We start from the raw sequence: 7319 nt of genomic DNA, 5'->3' as shown, positions 1-7319 counted from the left end.
AATAACAGTGTTGTCTCAAGAAAAATTGAATCCCAGCACTGTAGGAGGCTGAAGCAGGAGAACCTCCAAATTCCAGCCCAGCCGGCGCTTTAGGGACTTAGTAGGACTCTGTTTCAAAATAATGAAAATAGTAATCTGAGGATGGACAAAGGCCCTGCATTCAATCTCCGGTACCGCCCAAAAATTCAGCTTTTCCCCTTTTTACAACATGGCTGCACTGCTAAAATGTTTTATTTTTTTCTAAATATTTTCTAAACTTTACTGGAACTCTCTTCCATAAAGAGGAAATTTGTTTGGGTTTTTTCAAGACAAGGTCTCGCGAGGTAGTTCAGGCTGGCCTTGAACTCACTGTGTAGCCCAGGCTGACCTCAAACTTAAGGCAGTCTTCCTGCCTCAGCCTCCCAAGTGTGGCGTTACAGGTGTGAGCCACCACTCTTGGCTAATAAGAGGAAATACACTGTATAATTATCACAGAAGGATAAGATGATGTCCTCAAAATAGATTTCTAGAAGTCAGTGATTCAGCGAAGGGCTCTGAGTATTTTTACTGCTGGTAATACACTCCTGACAGTCCTCTGGCGTTGTGAGCTTTGCATGACTCCTTTTCAGCCAACACAGAACTTCTCTCTAACAGGGAAGGAAAAAGCCGTCTCTCATTTGCACTTGTTTGATAACCAGTGAAGTAGAGTAAGTTTAATGTAGCCAATTTCCTAATATAAATTGTCAAATATTTCAAAGTTTTCTCATATATAAGTGACCCTTTCCTCAGTGACCCTTGCTCTTGATGTACTTCCCATTCTATAAGGAACTTTGTGTGTGTGTGTGTGTGTGTGTGTGTGTCTGTGCTTGTGCATGCACACACCTATGGTACTAGGCATTCACCCAGGGCCTTTGCGCAGAGCTACATCCCCAGCCTGCTTTGTGTTGTTGTCCTTTTTAGCACAGAGTCTCACTAAGTCTAAATTGCTGGAGCTGGGGATTTAGCTCAGCAGCATAGCGCCAGCCTAGCAAGCGCAAGGTTGTGAGTTCAATTCCCAGTACCAAAAAAAAAAAAAAAAGTAAAAAAATTTTAAAAATAAATAAAAAACTAAATTGCTCAAGAGGGGCTCAAATTTGCAATCTTCCTGCCTCAGGCTCCTAAAATTCCTAAGATTTCACATGTGTACCACACCAAGGTTGAATTTAGGTGGTATCAATAGTGGCAGATCAGCTGGCACAGTAGCCATCAAGAATTAAACATTAGGGGCTGGGGATTTAGCTCAGCGGCACAGCACCTGCCAGGCAAGCACAAGGTCGGGAGTTCAATCCCCGGTACCAGGGGAAAAAAAAAAAGAACTAAATGTTGGGCCAGGTGGTATGGCACTTGCCTATAATCCAAGATACTCAGGAGGCTGATTCAGGAAAAACATAACTCTGAGGCCAGCCTGAGCTACACAGTGAAATCCTGTCTCAAAAAATAAAATTTAGAGGTGTGGGGCATAGTGGTGTACACCTATAATCCTAGCACTCAGGAGGCTGAGGCAGGAGGATCAGAGGATTGCTGTGAGTTCAAGGCCAGCCTAAACTACATAGTGAGTTCAAAGCCAGCCTGAACTACCTAGTAAGACCCTTTCTGCCGTGGCCGGTGGCTCTCAAAGGTGGAGGGGGGAAGAAGATGGAGAAATAAAGGTAAGAGACAGAAAGCCATGGTCAGGTGAAGCCCTCACTCCGGATGGGAGGAAAAGAACTGCTCAACCACCATAGAACTTGTATTTATACATTTGGCAGGTTGGTGTCACATGACGCCCCTTTGCCTAGCAACCCACTGCTTGGATTGTCTCCAGGTTCAGTGTTCTCTGGACCAAAGCAGCTTGCTCAGGTGGCTCTCATTCTCCAACCTGCCTTGTCTCGCCCCCACACCTGTGCTCAGTCTCCAGCTTCAGCTGCTCCCTACACCTGTCTCTCAAAAAAGTGGCATTGCATCCTCATCCACCTGATTCACTGGACGTGGCATACATGATTTTCCCAAAGTCAAAATGACCATGAAAGCTGGGTGTGGTGTCACACACCTATAATCCCAGCACTTAGGAGGCTCAGGCAGGAGGATCGGGAAAAGTTTGAGGCCAGCCCTGGAGGTACATAGTGAGTTTAAGATCAGCCTGGACATAGTGATACCCTGATTCAAAGAAAAGAAAGAAAATGACCATGGAAGGTAAGTGTTTTGAGTCAATTCAGGACATTTGAGAAAGCCACGACAGTACAACTAAAGACAGTCACCGGGGCTGGAGATTTAGCTCAGCAGCACAGCGCCTGCCTGTCAAGCGCAAGGTCATGAGTTCGATTCCCGGGACGGGGATGGGAGGGGATGAAGACAGTCACAGCCGGGTGTGGTGGCGCACGCCTGTAATCCCAGCACTCTGGAGGCTGAAGCAGGAGGATTGTTGCAAGTTCAAGACCAGCCTGGGCTACAAAGTGAGCTCAAGACCAGTTTGAACTGCATAGTGAGACCCTGTCTCAAAAAGACAAAAATAAATAAATAAATAAGACAGTCACAAAAGAAGACTCAGACCTGCTTCAAAAAGTGGCAAGAGGGGCCAGGGATATAGCTCAGTAGCACGGTGCCTACCTGGCAAGCGCAAGATCCTGAGTTCGATTCCCAGTTCCAAAAAAAGTACAAGGAATGCAATCATTATGTATGGTAAATGTGTGCAACAAAACAACATAATACAGTAAAATGTACAATAAGATTTTAAAACAAGCAAATCCATTAAAAAAAAAAAAAAAACAAGCCAGATGTGGTAGCACACACCTTTAATCGCAGCACTTGGGAGGCTGAGGCAGGAGAATGGACTCCTTTAAGGCCAGCCTGGGCTACATAGCGAGACCCTACCTCTAAAAATACGAGTTGTGGCTGGGGATTTTAGCTCAGGGGCACAGCACCTGCCTGGCAAGCGCAAGGTCATGAGTTCGATTCCTGGTACTGGAAAAAAAACAAAAAAAAAATTAAAACATGAGTAAATTTTTTAAGGTGACAAGAGTGATGGGATAAGTATATTCAAAGCAAGGGGGAGCATTCTGAGGGGGATTAATGGCAATGTGTCTCTTACTGTAATAAACTTAAATACCATGTCACGCTTTATAGTTTGATTTTTGGGGCTTCTTGTTTTTGTTTTTAGATTTTGAGGGAGTTGTTTTGATTTTTTTTTCTTTTTTTGTCTTTTTGAGGCAGGGTCTCGCTATGCAGTTCAGGCTGGCCTTGAGCTCACTTTGTGGTTGTTTGGTTTTGATTTTGGTTTTGGCTTTGGTTTTTTGTTTTGAGACAGGGACTCAATATGTAGTCCAGGCTGGCCTTGAACTCACTATGTACCCCAGGCTGGCTTCAAACTTGTAGTGACCCTCCTGCCTCAGCCTTGTTTGTTTTTTTTTTATTTTGGTTTTTGGTGGGGGTTTTTTTTGTCTTTTTGAGACAGTCTCGCTATGCAGTTCAGGCTGGCTTTATTTTTTTTTTCAGGCTGGCTTTGAGCTCACTTTGTAGCCTAGGTTGGCCTCGAACTCGAAAGGATCCTCCTGTCTCAGCCTCCTGAGTGCTGGGATTACAGGCATGTGCCACCACACCTGGCCCAGCCTTGTTTGTTTTTAAGACAGGTCTGTCTGTGGGAGGCCAAGATCACTGACCTTAATTCTTTCCACAATTCTGGTCACAGACCTGGTTGTGCAAGAACCAAATCAAATTCAATGGTTAGGTTCACGGCTGACTCTATGGGAAATTTTGCACTTGTGGCTGTGCTTGCAGATTTAATTCATTTTCTTGGTGAGAATATTCTTAGAGAGCCAGGTGTGGTGGCACACGCCTGTAATCCCAGCACTCAGGAGGCTGAGGCAGGAGGATCATTGTGAGTTCAAGACCAGCCTGAGCTACAAAGTGAATTTAAGGCCAGTCTGAACTGCATAGAGAGACGTCTCAAAAAAAAAAAAAAAAAAGTTAAAGAGAATATTCTTAGATTTTTGCCATAGATAATTAATGAATGTTTGATTAGGAGGTGCTGCATGCACCAAGGCCCTGTGGGGATGTGATACAACTTCCTAAAATCCAAAAAGCTCTGCATTCTGCAACATGTAAAATCTGTAACATTTTCTTAAGGGAGGGAAGGTTTACTTAGCTCAGTGTGTTTTCGGTCCGTGTTCAGCTGGCTGCAGGGCGGGGTCGCGTGGCACAGGGACAAACAGTGCATGGTGGTGGGGAACACCAAATGCAACAAGAGGGAGAGAGAGGAAGACAGACAAACAGAAATGCTTTAGGTCTGTAGGTGGCACAGACAGTTAGGGCTGACAGACCCACCATCCAGGGGCTGGCGAGGACGCAGGGCAAGGGGACTGGGCCCGCCGAGTCTGCATGAGCAGGAGACACCGTCCTCACGCAGCTCACTCAGCAGACGCTGCGGGCCACGCACTTCAGGAAAAGGAGACGCCTGGGCCGCGAGGCAACCCCAGGCTGTGGGCGAGGCTGTGAGCCTCCCTGCTGTGCCCCAGGGTGGCAGAAGGCCCAGAGTGGTGAACATGCAGAGGGACCACGCTTTTGTAAAGAGTCCCTTCCGGCGGAGCCCCCTCCCGAGATAATGACATAAGTTGATTCTTGAGGGCAAAGCCCTCAGGACTTAATCTCTGCTGTTGATTTTTTCAATGCTGGGGAGTGAACCCAGGATCTGCACACTGAGCTATATATCCCCAGCACTTTTTGTTGTTGTTGTTGTTTTTAGTTTTGTTTTTTGGGGTTTTTTTCCGGTACTGGGAATTGAACTCATGACCTTGCGCTTGCCAGGCTGGCGCTGTGCCTCTGAGCTAAATCCCCAGACACCCCCAGCACTTTTTTTTAAATGGTTTTTTTTGGGGGGTACCAGGAATCGAACTCAGGACCTCATGCTTGCCAGGCAGGTGCTGTGCTACTGAGCTATATCCCCAGCCCTTAGAAATGTATTTTGAAGGTGGGTGTGGTGCCACACACCTGTAATCCCAGCATTTAGGAGGCTGAGGCAGGAGGATCAATGTGAGTTCAAGGTCATCTGGGCTAGATAGTGAGTTCAAAGCTCTTCTGTATTACATAGCGAGACCCTGTCTGAAAAAACAACAAAAATTTAAGATAGGGTCTCACTAAATTGCCCATATTGGGCTCCAAGTTGTGATTGTCCTGATTCAGCCTCCTGAGTAGCAGGGATTACACACCTGAACTACACAGTGAGACCCTGTCTCAAAAAAATGAAAAGTTGTACTTCCACAACTGCACTGGCGATGAAGTGGGCATCACAGGAACTGTGCTGGTCACACGCAAACCTGAGCGACAGTCCAGCAAACAGTGAGGCCAGAGGCAGCTGGGAAGAGGCTGCACCAGAGCGGGGGAGCCCGCCCGCCCTCACACCTCCTGCCCAGACCCGAGGCAGCGGGTGGACAGGGCCACGGCTGGGGAGAGGGCCTGGCCTGGAGCCCGCTGTCCAGTCACCAGACCCCCTCTGTGACAAACGTCAGGCCTGGGCCGCACTGCCCAGGTTTAGATACAACCAAAAAAGGTAGCCGGGTGACACCGTCCTCCCCCGGCCACAGGCAAGCCCAGCCTCTCCGTGGCAGGAGCCGAACCTCAGCCCACCCAAACGCAAGGTGCAATCCGCCCTGCCAGGCCCCCGCCCGAGCTCCTCCATGCCTGTCCTGATCTCGCTGCGGCTCCCGGGTGCCTTCGTAATTCTGTGCCCAAGACACCAGGAACCTGGACAAGGCCCAGCCCAGGAACGCTCGGACCAGTCCTGCCTCCTGGGGCACTGTCTTTCTGCATAAACGCGTTCGACTGGCTAAGGAGCTCTAAATCTAGGGCTGGGTGCGGCTGAGCGGTGGAGCGCTTGCTTGCCTGCGTGCACATGGCCCTGCGTGTGACCCCAGCGCCTCCCCCAGACTGTCCCTGAGGCTTCTTGGTTTGCAGCTTTGCCGTGGTGTTGTTTGTGGTACGGAACAGCAACCTGGGGCCTCATGCAGGCCAGCCAACACTTTTCTGTTGTTTTTTTGGGCGGACAGGGTCTCACTACATAATTCAGGCTGACTTTGAACTCACTACATAGCCCCGGGTAGCCTCTTGGAGATCCTCCTGCCTCAGCCTCCCAAATGCTGAGATTATATGCATGGGCCACCACATCTGGCTTTAGCCATATCCTCTGCCACAAAACTATATGCCCAGGATTCTCCTGGTAATGTCTTTATTAGTTTTTTTTCTTTATTGTGGAGGGGGCAAGGCCTCACTATATTGTTCAGGCTGAACTTAAACTCGCCATGTAGCCCAGTCTGGGCTCGAACTCACACCCATCTTCCTGCCTCAGCTTCCCAAGCGGTGGGATTACAGGAGTGCACCACCATGCTCAGCCTGTCAAGTTATTATGAAGGTTAAACTGGGCTCCTAAAAGGAACCAAGCTCCCCCTCTGTTTTGTACATGAGAGTGGCACTTGTTTTTATCAAATATTTGATAAAATTGACCAGTGGAACTATTCAGGCCCGACTTTTCTTCTGAGGAAGGTCTAAGTGACAGATCTGGTTTCTCTGCCTGCTCCTTTCCAAGCCCCAGCCTCCAAACAATGTCCTTGGGTCTGCTCAGGGACCACGTGACCCCATAGTGGCCCTCAGCGGCCACCGTGAGGGAGCTGGCCCTGCAGTGCCCAGCGAGGCCAGTCGGGGTCACTGCTGGCCAGGACAGGGACTGCCTGAGTGACGGGCTGCCGAGGACGCCCTGCATGAACACAGCCTCCACAGGCTCTGCGGTGTGGAAACTGGGCCCTCAGCGGCAGGGAAGAAGACGCAGCATGGGGAAGAGACTGGGCCAGAGCCTTCCTGGTGGATTCATCCACTGAGGACTAGTGGGTTACTGCCGGGGTGGACTTACTGTAACAGCAAGCTCTGGAGCCGAGGCGGGCACCTCAGATCCCAGCATTTGGGAGGCTGAGGCAGGAGGACTGCAAGTTCAGGGCCAACCTGGGCTACACAGTAAGACTTTATCTCAAAAACAAAACAAAAACCGAGCTGTGCACGGCGCGCTGGGCTCCTGCCTGGGCGCCCCCAGCACGCCCTGAAGTCTCGAGGTAACAGCAGGGTCCAGGTGCTGGCCCAGCCGGCTGAGGAGCGGGTGTTCAGATCCGCAGCAGCAACAGCAGGGCCAGCCAGCAAAGGAGCGGGGCTTTGTGGGCAACTCCGAGTCTGCTACATGAAGAAGACACAGAGCAGCTACCCGAGGGACCGTAAATTAAAGCCGGAGGGCCTGGCGCCATTAGAGAACAAACACGTCAGCTGGAACTAGGGCTTGGGCAGGGAAC

The sequence above is a fragment of the Chinchilla lanigera genome, unplaced genomic scaffold, assembly GCF_000276665.1.
Source record: "Chinchilla lanigera isolate Chin_1 unplaced genomic scaffold, ChiLan1.0 scaffold00007, whole genome shotgun sequence".
Classification (NCBI taxonomy): Eukaryota; Metazoa; Chordata; class Mammalia; order Rodentia; family Chinchillidae; genus Chinchilla; species Chinchilla lanigera.
The sequence above is the reverse complement of the archived record's forward strand: the minus strand, read 5'-3'. Positions refer to the sequence as shown.